The sequence below is a fragment of the Lepidochelys kempii genome, chromosome 8 (assembly GCF_965140285.1).
Source record: "Lepidochelys kempii isolate rLepKem1 chromosome 8, rLepKem1.hap1, whole genome shotgun sequence".
NCBI classification, from domain to species: domain Eukaryota; kingdom Metazoa; phylum Chordata; order Testudines; family Cheloniidae; genus Lepidochelys; species Lepidochelys kempii.
In genome coordinates this window covers 72,508,404-72,528,504 of record NC_136387.1, presented here as the reverse complement: position 1 = coordinate 72,528,504, position 20,101 = coordinate 72,508,404, and the positions used below count along the sequence as shown (strand labels likewise).

The 20,101-nt window shown below is 41.8% G+C and overlaps 1 long non-coding RNA gene across 3 annotated transcripts in view; it reads left to right on the top strand.

Moving 5' to 3' along the window:
* Positions 1–20,101, top strand: part of LOC140916056 (uncharacterized) — a 205,587-nt gene that overhangs the window by 124,971 nt on the left and 60,515 nt on the right. For 2 of the 3 annotated variants that reach the window (XR_012160406.2, XR_013636225.1), the window contains exon 3: positions 16,683–16,760. This is a non-coding gene — a long non-coding RNA (uncharacterized LOC140916056). Of the gene's footprint in view, positions 1–16,682; positions 16,761–17,294; positions 17,411–20,101 lie in introns of those variants that run through there. The other variant, XR_012160407.2, reaches the window with a different exon arrangement.

Below are 20,101 nucleotides of genomic sequence, written 5' to 3'. Positions count from 1 at the left end.
AGGCCTTGGCATTTCCTTCTGGCTGGCTTAGGCAGTTCCTTACTCAGTGTGCTGAGCATCTGTGAATTCCTCTTTCAGGCACCCAACTTGCCCCATGCATTAGACAGGGAGCCTGGGCACCTAACTTGGAGCTGTGAATTCCACTTGGAGGGAGGGCACAATACAAAGCCCAAGCTAAGTCCCCCTTGTGAATCTGGCCCTGGTAAATGAGTCTCAGTGCCAGCCCCAGGAGTTCCTGTGGCCCACTTCTGTGCTTGCTTCATTAGATGACCACAGTGCCTTCCCACTGAAGTCTGTGATAAGTTTTGTAGGTCTCAGGTGTTTCAAGCCAGTCACCTAGGTATGCAAGGTAGAAAATTGGGCTGGAGAGCTTTAGGGACACTCTTCCCCCATGTTCTATGTTCTTAGTTTCAACCTTTTCATAGACAAAACCTGGAAAAGCCTCAATGGTAACTATAAAATCTTTCAGCTAAACAATAGTGTGGTGTTGTTCAGTGATCACTCAGTGCTTGCAAGAACTCTGCTTAGTCTGTGTCTGGTTTTAATTGGCTGTACATAACAACTAGAGCTTCACAGTGCCCCACCCAGGCTCCGTGTCTGGAAAGCTCAGCCCTTAAAGGAACAGTCTCCAATATCACAGTGTGTGTAATGGGGGTTGGCCCCTGGGGCTCCTGAGATGCTATCCAACTCAGGAAAATTACCAAATACAATCAAATAAAAGAAATTCCAGGTATATATGTTTAAATGAGTAGAATAGCTCTTCCAGAGAAATAGGCCCTGTGGGGGAAGCTTCTCAGTGCCCCAGATTGTGTCACTCACATGCCAGTAGGGAGCTGCAAAGCAGCAGCAGGACTTCAGGGATGATGCCTGCACTTCACTGAATGGCTCAGCTGTCACAGCAGAGAACTGAGGGGTACTTTGAAATGTGCTCTTAGGTAGTTAGAGTATGTCTGTGAGAGATCAGGGCTCATTACCGTCAGGAGGAAAAAGTTTCTCGGCAGGACCAGTGAATGTTTGCCCCGTGGTTGCAAATAGTAAATCTTCACACCTGGTAGGTGATGTGCAGCATGCAAGCAGCTCGAGGACAGACTTTGGGAAATGTGCCCATTCCATCATACTGTAAAATCGGGAATAGCAATGGGAAGGAGGATGACATTGGGCTGAAGAAGAGAAGGAACGACTAGTCATGGCTTAACAGCTGGATGAAGGGTTATGATATGAACACAGGGTTCATATGATATGACCAAGGACCTCTTGTGCCAACTGGCAGAGGGACAGGGGCACATAAATGTTACAGGGAGCCCGTGTCCGCTGTTTACATTCTAGTTCACCAAAGTGTGTCATGTAAGATTTCCATTGAAAACCTGTGTCACACAGGTCTTCATAATCTTTGCAAAATGTATTTGTGGATAGTATGTAAGGAAATGTGTGTGTGTGTGTGTGTGTGTGTGTGTGTGTGTGTGTGTGTGTGTGTGTGTGTGTGTGTGTGTGTGTGTACAAAAATACAAAATTATGATCTGAAGGCTTTGTAGTTAAAGGCAGGTCACCCCCCAGAGGTAGCGTGGCTTAAGTCAGATTCTACCTGACAGGCGATGGGAGATACTTATCTCCCTTGCTGACCATTGTATATTGCATGTCTTACAATGGAAGTTGGTTTACCTACTGAGGCAAGTCTACACTTAAAACACTGCATCAGTCCGTTTGCACTGGTCCAGTGGTACTGTATCAGTCCAGTTGCACCAATGCAACAGTCTTTAATGCAGCACTTTAATGAAGAGGCTGTATGCTGGCAGGGAAGAGCTCTTCCATTAGTGTAGTTATTCCACTGCCCCTAGAGGCGGTAGCTATGCTGGCGGGAGAAACCCTCCTGCCGACATAGTGCTGTCTACACGGGAGGTTAGGTCGGTTATAACTACGTCACTCCGGGAGTGGATTTTTTGCGCCCCCAAGTTACATAATTATACCAATATAGGTCAGTAGTGTAGAACAGACCTCAGTCAAATGCTAATGAAGAGATTGTGGGGACTTCAGAAGGAACATTAACAGGAAGAGGAAACAGCCAAGGGAGAAGGAGGGAGACCAATCCTGTTTTACAGGTAAAGAGCAAAGGACTGGTCTGGTATATGTAGAAGGTTGCCCTGGTACCTTTCATCAGGTGGAGGCAGGTTAACAGTGGGCTTTGGCTCATAAAAGGAAGGTCTTAGTCTTCCTGGTTGAAAAACACTGTAAGAAGGACTTTGGGGTAAGCAGTACATTAGTAGACAAGAAGGGCTCTTATTAATTGAGTTTAGGCTCTAGAATGCAATTTATTTTATATGAAACCTGTTGTTTCCAGTATTTCCAGTATGAAACCTGTTGATTCCATATGAATCTCTGTTCTCTGCTAAATAAACATATATTCTCTAGAAACAAATCTAGGTGCTGTGTGTTAGCGGAGCAGTGTTTGAAGGTACAATTAGGAAACAGCGATGTAGTGTTCCTTTGGGAACACTGGGCCTAGTAATTCTGTGAGTTTCCAGTGTATAAGGGTCTGGACATCATGGGGGGGATGTTTGCTTATGTCTAGCTTTCATGAGGGACAGCGGCACCCATGTGGCCTGAGAGAAGGGTGCTTGTGTTGCCCGTGGCTGGGAGAGTCAGGGAACTGACCCCCTGTCGGGTACAGAGAAGGTTTCCTCATGCTAAGGGCAGGTGTAGCCTCACAACTCTGGATATCCCTACGACGCATCACATGGATTGAATCATAGGCTGGATAGTTTGAAATGAAGAGAATCATACAGGCTCATTTGAAAGGAGGGAGCATTCATGAGTAAGGAGTTTCAGTTAAAGTTTGGAGAAGTTTCTGCACTTCTGGATGCATCTCCTGAATAAAATGAACTTCTGATCCTTTTTAAGGGTCACCTATCACTAGGTCTAATTGTGGATCTGGACCCAGGTTTTCAGAATACAACCCTAGTGCACACAGTGCATTAACCAACTGTACCATCGAGGCTCTTCCCTGGCTTTTATTTAAGTGGCTAATCCAAAGTGCCCAGACTGGGGTGGGGGTGGGGGAGAGAGAGTTTATGTTTGTGAGTGAGTGTTTGGCTTATCTCTAATGGAAATATACAAGTGGTTGCATACAGGTGGTCCCTGATAAATATTGATTGTGGATTATACCATAAATGTGTGGTGAAGCTATGAGCTAATGAGAAACACTGAAGCAAACATGTTTAGGACAGAAACTTTAAAAGCAGGCCAAGAGAATTCTCATTCCAAAAACAAGTGACATGCATCTATTCTTTCTCCACTTGGCTAAGCAACAGCAGGAATGTTTCCTACTAAACAGCCTCATTAACATAAGCATAACTACAGGGTAAATTTTCAAGCTCATTCCAAGTGAATTCAAGGGGAAGGGGGGAAATATTCTTTTAATATGCGCAATTCATGCAGACAATGATATGAAGCTAATTCATTTCATCATATTATCACCATATCATATTAACTTAAAAGAAATAATAATGCAACATGGAAATGTTTGCATATTAGAGACAACTCTCATTGTACCCTATTAGCACCATATCGTATTAGTATTGCATTAGGCTATTATGCTCCAGTGCTAAAATGATGAAATCCCACTGTGAAAACTGATATTGAATTCTTGTAATGTTTCAGAACCATTTTTAGCACTGCATATAAATAATTCATGGGAGCAGATCTAATGAATTGATGTGGGGAAAAAATCCCTTGACATTGTGAGAGTATTTATGAATGTAAAGTCATGAACGGGATTTTTTTTTTAGTGGAGATGGGCTGGGACTGAAATATCTGGCTTATCACCATCCCCTGCTTATGCATTAGGCATATAATGCTGGGGTGGGCAGCCATGTTTATATGTTAATCCTGCAAATGTGGTGTCTTAAAGGTGACTGTGTCACAGTGTGGGCCGACGTGATGATGATCCACCAGGAAATTTTGCAGAATGGTGTAGCTCCGTGAAGCATTAGAACATGGTGGCTGAGTAAGCAAAAGCCCAGCATACGCAAGTCCTTTGGAATATCTCTGCGATCTGTGCTACTTGTCTGGATCACCTGTAGATTTTTGCTTGTTTTCTGAAAATGAGATTTTATGATTTTCCAGTGTTTGTCTGAGAAGCACCGAGCTCAGCCTTTCAAAACCACCTGACCGTTGATTGCTTGCAAAGAACCTCTGAATTAGAAAGCATTTGGCTATGCATGCAGAGAGGAAGTGGTTGTGGTGAAATGCAGAGCAAGGGCAGATGACCTGTTTCAGTTGTTTGAATGGCAGATTGATCTTCAATTTACTCCTTTGTTACAAGACTCTGGGGCTCACTCTGCTTATGCTTGAGTTTCCTCATGTCCCACTTTTAACTGCCTGCTTAAATGTCAGATCCCACAATCTATTCTAGACCATATTTGCAAGCAGCTTCACCTTACAAAGCTGCAGAACTGGATAATAACCAGTTGGTTATTAAAACTAACTTGAACCTGAAAAGTCAGTTTCTTTTTCTTAGGCCGTGAGGATTTAGAGCCCAATTCTACTCTTAGGTACATTGGTGCAAACGCAGAGTAATGCTATTGACTTAAATTGATTTAGTACATATTTACATAGGTGCACTTGAGAGGAGAGGTTGGCCCATTGTTTCAGTAGCTTTTGGAAGTTTGGCAGAGTACCAATATGGTGTCAGGGCATATAGTAAGCTTAGATGGACAGCCTCCTCTGGGATCATGAACACTATATCAAAAAAATTTACCATTCCCCATGTTTACTTTTCTTTATTACAAGCCTGAATGCACCCACTGAGCTTCCACTAAAGATCAAGGAAGCAAGCTTAGGGAAAATATTTGCCCATATGCACAGCAGGTAACAATTTCGCAGAAAACTTCTATAAAAATCAGTGGGAGTCATGCGCTGTGCACTAGCTTGTACATTTAAGGTCTAAATTTTCACTACTGAGCCACAGTAGTTTCACAGTTTGGGTTTCACAAGAGCCTGGGAGGTGTCACTGCATCATGGCCATATTCATAGCATTTTTTTTATTTTGAGTGAAAGAGGATTTGGTGAAACAGTCTTGAGATCCCAGTAATGACTAAATCAGAGAAAGAGTAGATTAGGGAGATGCAAAATTTAAAAGTTCACTGTGATCTATTTACAGAACTTACCAGTTGTTTTCTTTAGGTTGGGTTGGGAAGGAGATCCAGTAGAGAGAAGGGCCACCGGAACATTTTGGGAAAACGTTTGCTTTCCCTCAGCTTACCGTTTTTTCTCTCCGCGTTCAATTTTAATTTTTCCACCCCTTTTCTCCAGAAGATACTGCTACAGCTGCTGCAGCAGGTGCTGTTACAGCTCTACTTAGTTTTCAGTTTTCATGTCCAAAACATGAACATTTTGCAAAATGTCTCAGTTTTTCCAAATGATTCCCAAGGTGAGATTGTATTCTATTTGCTAGCAGAGCACATTGGTTTCTTTAGTGAATCAGAAAAATGTAACTTCAGCTCATCAAAAGGACATCTTTCCACAGATTACAAACTGCTTTTTCGTTTGTGCCTGGGGAAGATATTTAGGGGGAGAAAGCATTTTATTGTGGATGAGCCTTTTTTTGTGCTGAGCTCCAGATCCTAAAGTGTAATGATAGTATCCGCCGTGGTGTTAATTTACGTTGGACTGGTTGCTCATGTTTGGGGAGGTTTTAGTAGGGTTGGGTGAACAGTTTAGCAAAAAGACCAAGCTAGTTCTAGGAACTGAACATTGCACCACACACCAGGCCATACTGGTTTTAGAGAGTTCAGTGCTGGAGCATGAGGAGGAGGTCAGCTGCTTCCCCATAGCCAGATCAAAGGATTGCATGTTCTGGTCTCAGAGCTTCTCAGAGTGCTGGCTCCTAAGCTAGAACCACAATGGGAAAGTATTTACTTCATGACATGAAGACCATCACACAGTGACACAATTTGGGTTTGGCAAAATTTGAACTTTAACCCAAATTTGACCTAGCTTCTCCCTGTTTGGCCCCTCCTAATTGTCACTTGTGAGGGCACGTGTACTGTGGTAGAGAAAATAATTTGAATGCTGCCTGTAGTAAAGATATAAGGTGCCATAAATAAATGATACTTCAGAGAGGATAATTCTTGTGGTATCCCTTCCTCCCTCTAATATTAAACAGTACAATAAGCCAAACATAAACTTTACATCTATTTATAAATTATTTACAAGAGACCATTTTCTCTGTGGTACTGCATAGTTTTCATGCAGGCTTGAGCATTTGTGTGATCTATACCAAAAAGTAATGGGTGTGTTAAATTTTGGAGTATGACCCAACATTGAACTATTCTCCTGAGTGGCAACATTATATTTAATTGAATTCTTTTCATTAATCTTGATGGGAAAGGGACCCTAAACAGTTAAAACAAAATTGGGCTGTTTTGGAGACTGTTTTGTTCAGCCAATGTATTCTTTCAAAGGATTCTATCATCCTTTTGTGGTTTACTAAATTTGTTTATACAGCTTGAAAACACAGATCAGTACAACCTAATTTTTTTCCTGTTGCTGTTTTTCATGGATAGTTACTGTGAGTTATTTTGGGTGAGTATGACAATAATTACTCATGAGTAATTGCATAACTATAAATCTCAAACTTGCTTATCATAATTATGTATCATTGAATATAATGACATGATGGTAACGCTAGTTATTAATGAATACTGCACTGTACTTCTTTTTTAAGTGTGAATTTATTGCTGGAGAAAGGTGCCAGATTGGTGTCTTGGGAATGAAAATCCTCTAGGCAGACACAGGACTGATGATAGCAGTGCACCCTCCCATACGTTTTCCCACCAGTTCACTTCAACCCTGACCCATGAAACCATCACAAAGGCCTGGTCTACATTTAAAACTTAGTTCAACATAGATACAGTTCTCAGGGGTGTAAAAAATCCCCACCCCTGAGCTCTACAGTATGCCATCCTAACTGCCCATGTAGGTGCACTGAGGTGGATGGAAGAATGCTCTTGTTGACGTAGCTACTGTCACTCGAGTAAGTGGTATTCCTGCACCAATGGAAAAGCCCCTTCTGTCACTGTAGGCGGTGTCTACACTATGGGATTATGCTGACATAGCTATGGCACCATAGCTATGTCGCTTTGGTCCCCGTTGTGTAGACATGGCCTAAGAGTGAGAGAGTTGTTCAACATCAGCCACATTCAGTCCTTTGTGCCTCTGATCAGATTGCCAACAAGAGTACCTCCTGTGGTGGGTTTTGGATGCACATCTCCTGGAATCTGAAGTGAGATCACAGATTGATTTCCTATATGCCAAAAAGCAACCATCAAATGGTAATGACTTCTGATCACTACCAACCTGGGCTGGATTTGCATGGTCCAATGGTGAAAAGCTTTGTATTCCACTACCAGTTTCCAGAGCCATGCAGTCCTTCTGTGCTGTATAGCAGCATTTTCTAAAGTTTTGAAAGCTAAACTCCCACTCCAGGAAGATAAAACCAGTTGCATCCTCTGCCATCTTTCCATGGGGAAATTTGCCTTCCATGATCCTTTCACTACTCCGTAAGTGGCACGACCCACACTTGGGGGAAATGATGCTGTACATTAACAACTAATGATTAACAAGTGTTTAGTTACAGATTTGGCAATCATTTCACGCAGACATTTAATATGAGGTATTATTGCAAGTGAAAACATTTCATTGTTGGAATTATATTTGAAATTTTAGACATTTTAAAAACAACCCTTCCAACTGCATATAGGATTTCAAGCAGTGATCTCTATTATGACAGTATATTTTTAGCTATGTCTAAATTATCTATTTTTCCCCCTGCCTTCCCCCCCCCAAAAAAACCCCAACTAGTTAACATAGAGTTTAGAGGCTAGATTTCGGTGCAATTCAGGAAGAGGGTGAGCAGAGGTAGTTTTACACTACCATCACATTTGCATGATTATGACTTGGCTCCTACTATAAGTTAGAGCAGCCCCAGGGCCTGCTCTAACTTGTGGTCCACCTCTGTATAGTTGTTTGTGTGCTGCTCTGGAGCTAAGAATCCCTGTAACTCTGAGCACTATGAAGATACTCCTTCCCGTCCCTTGCCCTGCTCCCAGAGCCTGTAAGAGGCACAGGCTACATCAGCTAACATCTGTCTTGTGTAGGGTGACCAGTCGTCCCGATAAAATCAGGACTGTCCCGATTTTTAGGTCTTTGTCCTGTGTCCTGACCGATGCACGGTTGGGATGCCATTTGTCCCAATATTGTGCCTTTGGCCACTCCGGCGTTTTTTTTTTTTTTTTTTGGCTTCCCCCCATGTGTCCCGATATTTTCTCCATTTAATCTGGTCACCCTAGTCTTGTGCTGCTCCTGCACCAGGCCCATTGTAGCCCTCCTTTACATGACTGGGAAGTATGTGGGGGAGGAGGGGCGGAGCTTGGGCCAAAATCCAAACCTAGATTGCTAAACTACAAGTAAATTAGCAATTAGATTGTGCAGCAATCTATCTATAGTCTTCCTCTTAACCTTTCACTTCATCACTCTCCAAAAATGTAGCCTTCACTACTTTGTGTCTGTTTTCACTATATTTACCAGAATCAAAATCTGAAAATATACAAGATTTAAGATGTGCACACTCATATGAACGGCTAATTTGTCTTTTAATGATTTAATGTCTCTTAAAAACAGATGAGTTTGACTAACAAATCTCTTGGAGGAGCACTAGGTGACTTCAGCAAATCATTTATCCCTTTTGTAATTGTTATAGGGTTCTCTAAAATTCATGTGGGTTCAGCTCCAGCTTATAGAAATGAGCCAGAGCTGCCAAGTTCAGATCCAGATCCAAACCTCCCCAGAGTTTGAGGGACATGGATCCAGTGTTCTGGTACAAACCCATCTCTAATCAAAAGCATGAGGAGAAGTGCAGTTTCAGCTCAGAACTTGCTGCATAGCAACATGGAGAAGGGAGGGGAACTATCTTCATAGCAACGAAGAAAACAGCAGCAACAGCAGAAGTAAGTGCTTCAGCCTTAAAGAGACAAGTGACAGCTCAGTAAAAGAACCATCACTGCCTCTTTTAGATGGGAAGAAACAGTATAATTCTGTAGGAGTTGCTTAGGTGGAGGTTATAGTTATTGCAGAGAAGTTTGGTTTTTGGAAACATGGGCAGCTGGGTCAAGCGGATCCAGAAATCTGAAATATTCTGGATGGCCTTTGGTTTAGTAGTGTAAAGAGAAGATTATCATCTAAGTCTGCTGTTCTGTAGCATGGCTGATAAATCGGATGACACTCCAAAAGAGCTACCTCATGCGGCTAGATTTCACTAACCTGATTCTCCTTTGTTGCTCACAAAAGGGCAAAATTTAACAGAAGAGCTGCTATGTTAAGTAGGAAGGAAGAAGACTAGTGCCAGGTTATGGGGCAAGCACAAAATGGGTTTGTGGGAGACTGAAGATTCTACACTGATGGTAGATAACAAGAGCAGAATCAGCAAGACCCCAAGCCATGCCTGGTAGCAATGCCCAGGAAAAGAGGTGCAGGGCAGGAAATAGAAACACAGTGAAGCTGCATGATGGTTACGAAGAACTGTTGGAGCTGTCTAGGTGGGAGTGCTACTAACAGAGGGATCCGGGATACCATCAAAGGAACAATCTTGTGGTAAACATAATAGACTAACAGTGAATGGACAAAACCTTGAATTTGAAGTGGACAGTGTAACAGCTGTTAGGGTAATTTCAGAAAATAACTACAAGGATGAGGCTCTGCAAAGAGCTGAATGAGATCCTGCACTGTTCAGTAACTGTGCATTGGCTGCTGGTCTCTTTCATGTTCAAAAGAATGCTAGAGAAAGGAGAGAATCACCCTCAATGAACAGGACATGTAATAAAGGGTTTTGAAACACCACTACTAGGGCTGCAAGTGGTACATGGCCTGCACCTAAAGGTCTTGGAAAGCTGTATAGCGTCTTTGTTCAAAAGGGAGCAATACAGAAAGTATAGCCACAAGTTATTACTGGCAGTGCAGTACATAATAATGCTCCCGTCCTGCTTCCATTGAAGTCAACAGCAGAGCTCCCCTTGATTTTAACCCCAACAACTATGATTCTCTTTGCTCTCATTCAGCACCACAGTACACTCAGACATCCCTTCTGGGGAAAGCCAAAGAAGAATTCAAGAAAATGGACAGTACTCTGGTCATTTCCCAAAGAGAGGACCCCACCAAGCAATACAGCAAAGCTGGCTGGTAAGATATGGCCCTCACACAACTGAACAGACACATGTACAGAGAGTGCATCCTGCATTTGGCCAGATATCAGCTATGTAGTCAAAAGCCAAGTTACAGTCAAACCTTGCTCATTTGTACCAGTGACTGGGGACCCTCTGAGAATTACTAATTTTTATCAAATTACTGAGAAATTTGAGCATTATTGTCTAGCACACTTTCTGTCACTTATAAATAATTAACATTCTGTATTCACTTACTTTGACCAGGGTCTTTTTTTAAAAGTAAGAGAGTTCTCCATCGCTGACTAGTTTGTACTGTAGCGTGTTTTGTAAAAACAAGGATTGCTGTTAATCTAGCCCTCTGTTATTAAATCTTTTCTAAGACATAGGCAGGGAGTGCCTTTTATTTTTTAAAATGTAAACTATAAAAAGCATTGATTGGTGAGATTCCACTGTAGTCCCAAAACTAACGGACTCAGCAGCAGGCTTTTGGCAAATCCCTTCTGCGAAAGTGAGAATACCAGTAACTACATTTTCAACCTGTTCTGGAAGTGCTGTTTTAACCAACTCTCATTTGACATAATATCAGCTCTGGACATTTTTCAAAAGCAAAATCTCTCAAATCATGATAAAATTATCTTTGCTACTGAAGATATTCCGGACATGGTGGAGACCACACTGAAGGTTTATTATTTTTAAAATGTTCCCAGTATGCCTGGCACTGAGGTACTGCCTTTAACATGGCCTCATAGTGAATAAGCAATACAAATTTGGGGAAAAGGAGATCATATCTGTAGGTCAAAAGTCCAGCAAAAATGAGAAAATTCAAGGCAAAACTGAATGCCAAGTGTAAAGGGGGGGGAGGGGAGAGGTGTCATTATTATTGCCCTGATTGCTTTTTTTGATTCAGATGCCTATAAAGGCAAAGGTTTGGCTCAGTTAATGCCATGGACTCTCCATGCTGAAAACAAACTTGCCCTGCTCTGCATCTAGGCATATGGCCCCCGGATGCTGGAGCCCCAAGTCCCCCCTCACGCCCCCACGGCCGGAGGAGTCCGGCCTGCCCACCTCAGCTGTGCCGGCCGCCCCCCCGCAAGCGCCGGGTCGGCCCCAGCTCCTGGTCGAGCCACTGGCCCCAGCTCCTGGACAAGCCACCAGCTCCCCCAAGCGCCAGGCTGGTCCCAGCACTGCCCCAGGCAGCCAACTCCAGCAGCAACCCAGGCCACTGACCCAAACCCTCGCCCGTCTGGGCCGGCCTAGCCTGAGTGCTGCCTTGGGTCGCCCCTGGCCGCCGGCAGCCTGAGATCCAGGTTGCAGCCTGGAGCTGAGTGTTCCTGCTGGTTTAAGGGTAGAGGGAAAGAGGGAGGGATCTCGGGGCACAGAGTGGGTGGGGTCAGGGGAGGCTTAGCCTGCTCTGGCCTTCAATACCTGCCACCACGTATAGGCAATTGTTTCCTATATTAAAACAAGTGATCTGATGTTCCAGTAGCATGCTTACAGATACCTATATCTGACCAGGAACTGCTTGTAAATCTATAATTAGTTATCATAGTTTAAACTGACTGAGAAAGTAACTGGAGCCTTTTTGAATAAACATAATTGTCAGTATAGCAAGCCCCCTGCATTATGAATTCCACCATTATTGCTGTTGCAAAGATGGCATTAGACGAATATCATTTTGTCAATTAACCTTTTTCAATTCATAGTTTATTATAACCTAGAAGAGTCAATTTGTGAAGACTTTTTTTACATGACTCTTGCTGCTTTAAACACTTATTACTTGCTCTTTACCCTTTGAACATATTTGGTTATACTTGCCTGGCATAATGTATAACCCTAGGTCACAAAGCTGTAGCAAACCCTTTTAATTTATGGAGGGTTTCATTTTCGCCTACTATTATAAAGATGGCAAAATTGCCTAAATTTCTGACAATAACATCAGGCTGGCTAAGGACACAAAAATAACTGTGTTCCTGTGACCAACGACTTTACCATCATTTAAGCTTTGATTACGTAACCAGCAGTGCACCCACTTTTCCTGACTAATTAATAATTTAAAAAGTACTCATCGCCCAGTATAATGCTCTGAATAATTACTCTGTAATAACTGAAAAGCACCATGTCAAACTCAACATATCCCAAAATATTTTTCTTTCCTAATTATACTTTACTATTAATACAAGGCATAGTCAATAATTGATTAAAATAATAATATGATGAGATTGGCTGCTTCTACAAATAAAGTTTGTTTACACTATACTTAGCAATTTCTATATTGATGTTTTTCCACTGAAAGAGAAAAAGAATACTACCTATTTTAAAATTGGTATAATGTCACAAAAACTGTTCCCTGAACTCTCTCTATATTTTTAAAATAATACTTCATTGTTGAGGGGAAAAAAGCAATAATTGCTATTTATGGAGGACCTACACAAAAACAATATTTTAAGGTTAACTCCTCTCTTCATTGGCTTTGAAGCAGCAGTCAGCTAACAATACAACTTGCCCTTGCTGTGCTGACAATGAGTCCAGTGTGCAAAAAAGAAATTAAACAAAAAAAGACATTTTAATTTCAAGGTTCACTGGAAAAAACATGGAAAAAAAAATCAATGTTTGCCAAATCGAAAGACAAACTCAGAAGGGAAATAAAAAAATTTATTTACAGGATTGAGGGTTTTATAAATAATGGGGAGTTGAAAAAAACAAAAAGAAAATATGTCAGTCTTAGTTCTGGATATCTGTGTAAAATTTCTGATTATTCATGTATAATACAAGACACCATGAAAACAGACAATTATATTGTTAGCAGTTCCATATTTATCAGAAAAAATTATAATTATAAGGCTAGTCACCAATGTGCATGAATTTAGAGTGAATGATACTGCAAGGTATTTGGAATACCCTACTCAGATCATATTGCTTGCGGCTCTCTTCCTTAGAATTTTTCAATCTTCCACTCTTCTTTTATTCTCTCTCTCACACGAGGCAACTATTCTTTTTAAATTCTTCTCCTCCTAAAACACTCTTTTCCTCCGCAGGCCCTCCATGCTGCTGTCTAAATAGAGCGAAGTCCTTGCAAGGACTTCTGAACACAAAAAACAATGGTCAGGTCTAGAGCTGGATGGTGAACTAGGTTTCTGGTTTGGATAGTTTTCACTCTGAATAATAAACACGTGACTCTGCCTAAGGAATAGGGTGATATGTGCTTTAGAAATGCTGATGGATCAGTGAGATAGAATCCATTTTGTACACTGTTACTTTTTCGCTCCCACTTCGCTATCAAATCTCTGTGTGGGTACCACTAAGAAGGGTCCTGGATTCCTCTGAAGCTAAACTGTTTATTTTATTATTACCATATAGCAGCACATGTGTGCCTGGTGCTTTACAGATAAGTAAGAAGACAAGGTCCTTGCCCTGTTGAGTTTAGAATCTATCTTATATAGACAACACAACAAAACTGATATCATTTCTGGAGGTAGAGTAGGGTCATCTGACAACGTAGTTGTCCCTTGATAAATTTGCCAGAGAATGATTCCACTCCTTGGCAAGCCCCGTTATACTGCTGGAATAATTATTGAGCATACCCCAGGGGGGTAGGCAGTTTGCTTTGGCATGTTGCCTTACCACTAATTATTTAATATTGGCTCATCTCCAGTCCTGATATATGGTCTGTGTGGGTTTTTTTCAGTTCTGGGGCCACTGTTTGTTTTTAAAATGGGGAATGAAGACTGGCTTTTCTGAACAATACTTTGTAAGAGCTTGTGCTAACATCCTGCTATTCTGATGTTTTCCATAAGGGGGCATGAGTGTAACTGGACACTGCAACTACAGCACCAGCAGCGTAATTCTCAGACTCAGTCCTAATGACTTTGGAGGGCTTTACGAATCTAGACAGGTAGCATCAACTGATTTATTTCTTTTTTCTTGTTATTTTTCTCTCCATTTGGTCACTAAGTTATTAACCACAAACAGAGAGAAAAGATTAAAAAACCCAGACACTTCAATAAGAAGATGAAAATGTCTCTCAATGCCAGGGCTTCCTACTATACCACACAGATGACAGTGTAAAGCTTTCTCTTGGACAGAGAAAATCATGGTCAGAGAGCGCGCAGCCAATGAACCTTTTGGGACAGATTTTCTGTTTATGACATTCTGGCTCCTGTTAGGCAGTCTCTATAAGGAAAGCCTGAAGAGAGAGCTCAAGCTTCACCTATGCATAATATTCCACCCTCCATCCCCGCTCCAAAAACCCTCCCAAACCAAACAGCCCACCAGCCCACAGACATTGTTTTAATTTCATAACAATGGGTAATTCTAAATAACTTTGGTATTTAGTATTTTATCTAGATTAAAAACCTAATTTCTATCCGTGTTTTTAATGAGCCCCAGTTTAATCTAGACAGGAGAGGGAAGGCAAGAAAAACAGAGAGAGAACAACAACTGATTGCTTTTGTTGTGAAATGTACATTGTCCCTTCTTTTTGGAAGGGAGGTGCATAAGGTCAGGGATGGAGCTATTGTTTCTTTGGTGCCATCTGGAGCTTCCAAAATCTGAACAATGCCTGTGAGCACAAAACATACACACACACAAAACAATTCCTCCAAATTAACCACCAATATTTTTAATTAGAGTCTCCAAACACATGGTCTCCTCTTGCAAGCCCTTATGTGAATGTATAGTCCCTGTGAAGGCAGCTGACTTTTCATATGAATCAAAGGTTACAGGATCAGGCCTGTATTTTCCATCATATTTGGAAAGCCCTTTCTCCCTATTTGTCATTAGACAGTCAGATACCAGAGTCATCTATAACAATATTTATCACTTACATTTTGTTTCTAACATTCAAAGCACTTTATAAATTTTATCAGTTTAATTCTCACAACAGCTGAGAGAGGTAGTATTAGTATCTTCACTGTACAGCTGGGGGAAAGGTGGGATGAGGAGGTTAAGAGTTATTCAAAACCAGAATGGAAGATCTAAGATTAAGAGATCTAGGATTAAAACTCAGGATTTTACAATAACCAGCCCCTTACTTAGTCACTAGACTATACTTCTCTCTTTCCTTCTTTGCTTTCAGTATAATAGTAAAGATTTCCCTTCTTCCGGGCTTCTTATGAAGTCTGCAAACATTGGGCTAGACCTGCTGAGTGGTACCAAAAACATTGACAAATTTTATAAATTTAGCCAAGTTGCCACCCCTACATTGTACTAACCTGATGACTGCAGACTATGCTGGTGCGTTATACAATTTGTCAATCTTTTTGGTACTATTCAGTTGGTCTGAAGCTTATTCCAGGAAGATTTTAAAACTTGCAGGGACATGGCTCAGCTCCTCATCTTATGTAAATCAGCACGACTCCACTGACTTTAATAAAACTATGCTGATTTACAGTAGCTGAAGATCTAGCCCAGTGTCTGCCAATATGAGAAGCAGTGAATGAAGTGTCAATAGATAAGACTATAATCACAATTTTGGGAGAGGAAATCAACAGCTACTGTACAAGAGGATTTTCAGTCTAATAAATTAAACTAAATTAGGCTGCCACACTGAATGGTGGCATAAAGCCATGGTTGCTGGCATGATATAACATTATCACATAATAGGTGAATTTGACATGGACAGTAGGTGTTGATTTCCTCTCTCAAAATTGTGATTACTGCCTTAACTACTGACACTTCATTCACTACCAGTTCCTCAGCTCCCTTCTCCCATGCTGACAAGAAATAGCAGGTGACCTAAAATTGTAGGCCTTGGAAGGATCATGTGAACATACTGAACACACTGATGATGATTAATTGGTTTCCTTAGCAACTGAGAATTCTGAGATTATATTCCCTTGATTATTGGTGTGCTCAGTGCTAATGTGAATAGTGGAGAGGAACCAAAGTAGAAGTGTAGCATCCATTAATTGCGTGCACCCACAAGGACCGAAAGAATACCCACTCTCAGCAGACTACCTGACCCACAACAATGAGATGGTGCTCTTTAAAACTCGAGCCTAATAACAGACACAACCCTCATTTTGTGAAAAAGCAGGCAAGAGCCTTTATTATACAGAAAGAGTTTGAATCAATATATATAACTCAAAGAATGCCAGCTCTTATTCATGGGGGGGGGGATCACCTTTCCCACTGGTATTATGCCACCTTGTTAACATATGGGGCCTGATTCTGCACTGCCTTACAGCTTATGTAGTCATTTATACCTGTGCAAAATGGGAATACAAGGTTACCACATTAGAATTTTCCCTGCACTTATACCAGTGGTAGCAATATACATCCATTTTGCACTCACTTTGCATAGCTGTACATGATTACACAAGGTGCAAGGCATTAGCAGGTCAGACCAATGGGAGGTTTTGGTGAGCAAGGAATGCAGGCCCTTGATGGAGCAAAATAATGTCAGTTTCTCTTCCCCAAAGCCACCCAGTAACATTCACCTTCAATATTCTGCTTTCTCTTCACATGCAGGAGATGCTACTGAGATCAAGAGAATGATCACATGTCGGGAATGCAGAATATGAGAGTTGAATACCTCCGATCCTCATGGTAAGAAACTTTCCATAGATCTGTAAGTACAAAGATGTTAATGTCAGGCTTCCAATGGGGCATTATAAACCGTGAGGGGTGCACAAGTGTGTTGTTAAAAAAATACTAATATAGCTTTAAAAAAATAAAAAATCGGAGAGGCCAGTACACTTGGATATTTTGCTTACAATTATGGTGCACTATGAAAGGAAGGTATTGTTCATATAGAACAGTCATAACAATTCTCCTGATCATGCAACATACAGCTGGAGCCTCCTGCTAGCACTTGGACACGAAGTAAGAGACTACTCATTTCAAAGTAAGCTTTATACTTTGTTCTCTTACAGGAGGTTTCTTTCCCCCTCCACTTTTTACTGATTTCTGTGTAAGCTCATAATGGGCTAGATCAATAATGGGCTAGATTCTGCCCGCGCTTACCCTCTCTGTCACATTACTAAGACCAGTGGGGTTAACTGATGGCAGCATTGGGCCCACTGTCCTACATTTATTTCACAATTTGTGTTTTGTTAAATATACTTCCTCTAAAACATGTAGACACAAAACTTCAGGTCATCAGAGAAGCCATTTTCCTGCACACCTCTGGCTGCGGTGCTGCTGATACAGGAGACAGCAGAGTTTGAAGGCAGTGGAACACCATGGGACCCACTTGCAAGGAAGTGAGTATGCTGAAAGAAATAGCAGATGGGTTTATCCCTGAACATATTGGAGAAAAGGAGATTGCTGACTAAACAGGAGAAGCTTCAGTTCAACACCAAACATTCGTGTTTCCTTTTTTAGTTTAGCTTTTACTGCTGCTTAGGTGTGAGTGTGGCTTACTGAATCAATATTACTGGGTGACGCATTTACAGTCAGGAGAAGTGGCACAGGAGCAAGCAAACATAGCAGAAAACAGGGGAGTTTGAGAGGGAGTTCTGTGAGAGGCGGCAAGCCCCTGTTACTTAGGGGCAGTGAGTTCTTGTGTGGGTTTTATTTTTCAGTTTGCAGAAGCTGGTAGGGGGCAGTGTGCTGTGAGAGAAGCAGAGCCTTTGATCACAGTAGAGCCTGGATTAGGGGGCAGGGCTTACTTGTTTTGGGCTCTCATAAAGGCAGTGAAGCAGCCAGTCAGCAGCACAGGACCCAGCAAACAGAGCTGAAAACAGGGAAGTTTGAGTGGGAGTTTGTAAGGGGAGCTTCGGGGAAAGAGTGCGGTGTTCAGGTTTTGTTTTGGCATTGGTTTGGGGTTTTCTGTGTTTTGCTTTCCTTCACAGGAGTTTAGGCAGGAAGGCTATGACAAATGCAGAGGCAGCAGTGGTAGCGACCCAAGGAATGGAAGAGACAATGAAGATGACTGGCTATGGAAGCTGCGGGATGTACGTTGCTCCGGAGTGGATACCCAAAAATAGTTTTGTTTGCTCGACATGCCGCCTGACAGAGCGGATGGAAGAGAAGATGCAAGGTTTGGAGATGCAGGTGGAAACTATGGTTGAATTTTGGGGGGATTCAAACAGATTATAGAGAGGCAAGAGGAGACTGAAGGGAAAACTCAAGACTTGCAGATGCAAGCTGCACTGGAGAACTGTGAAGGTAGACAGCCGGAGGAGGAAAGTGGCCAGTGGAAGCATGTGACTATGGGAACCAAGCAGAGGAAAAGACCAGCTAGTGAATGAGAAATAGAGTTCAGGAACAGGTTTGCTGAGCTGGAAAATGAAGAAGGGGCACAGCAGGCAGTAACACAAGGTGGGAGGGCAAGGAAGAAGAGAAGAGCGGCTAGTCCTACAAGAAGAGGGGAAGAGTCAATGGAGATAGCCAGAGTTCTGGGTCCCAGGAGGACAGAGGCTGACTCTCAGAAGATTGCAAGTGAGAGCAAAAGACAAGAGGACTTTCAGCCAGAAAGACCAGGAGAAAGATCAGAGAATCACTAACACTAGGAAGAGGCAGGCCTATGAAATTGGTGACTCCCTATGAAAAAGAACTGACAGCCGAGTCACCTGAGTTGATCTGGAGAACAGAAGGGTGTGCTGGGAGCTAAGTTATGAGATGTGGACCTGAGGCTGAGGAGGATCCTAACGGGAGCAGAAAAAAATCGACTGATTGTCCTTCACGTGGGATCAAATGATACAGCTAGATTCTCATTAGAATGCATCAAGGGAGACTATATCAGGCTGGGGAAGATGCTTAAAGAAATGGAGGCTCAGGTGATTTTCAGTGGGATTGTACCTGTCCCAAGAGGAGGAGAATGAAGGTGAGACAAGATTATGATGATCAACAGATGGCTCAGGCAGTGGTGCTATAAGGAGGACTTTGTTCAACCACTGGGAGGACTGTTCTCATGGACTCCATCTGAGTAGGGAGGGAAACAGACTTCTGGGATGGAGGTTGGCACAACTGATTAAAAGAGCTTTAAACTAGGAACTTGGGAGAGAGGGTTGGAAGATGCTCCTGATTCTAATATTGACTGGAAAAATCAAGAAAAAAAGAAAATACAACAATGGAGTAAGAAAGAGAAGTGGGTAGGAGAATGGACATTAAGAGGAAAGATAGTGCCAATACCAATGACACTAACAGTCAGGTAGGCAATATTGGCAGAAGAATGACTGTACCTAATCGGGTGGAATCCGGGCAAAGCCAGGCAGAAACAACTAAGATGTTTGTACACCAGTGCAAGGAGCCTAGGTAACAAAATGGAGGAACTATAATTACAGGTGCAGGAAATGAAACCAGATTTTATAAGGATAACAGAAAGAAACATGGTAGAATAGTAGTTATGACTGGAGTACAAGTATTGAAGGATATGTTCAGGTTGAAGGCTGTTCAGGAAAGATAGAAATACAGGTAAAGGTAGTGGAGTAGCATTATATATTAATCATGAGATAGACTGTAAAGAAACTAGAAGTGATGGATTGGATAAGACCGTCTGATTGGGTCAAAATCACTTTGGGGAAGAAAGTTACTAGTGACTCAACTGTCATAGTGCTTGGGGTATGCTACAGACCCCCAGAATTTGATCTGGATATGGATAGAGACCTCTTTAATGTTTTTAGTAAAATAAATAGTACTGGGAATTGTGTAATTATGGGAGATTTTAACTTCCCAGATATAGATTAGAGGACAAGTGCTACTAATAATAGTAGGGCCCAGATTTTCCTCGATGTGGTAGCTGACAAACTTCTTCAACAAATAGTTGCAAAACCTACAAGAGATGATGCCATTTTAGATTTGATATTTTTGAGTAGTGAGAACCTCCTAGAAGTATTAGTTGTAGGGGACAACTTTTGTTTGAGTGATCATGAGCTAATTCAGGTTTCAGAGTAGCAGCCGTGTTAGTCTGTATTCACAAAAAGAAAAGGAGTATAGTGGCACCT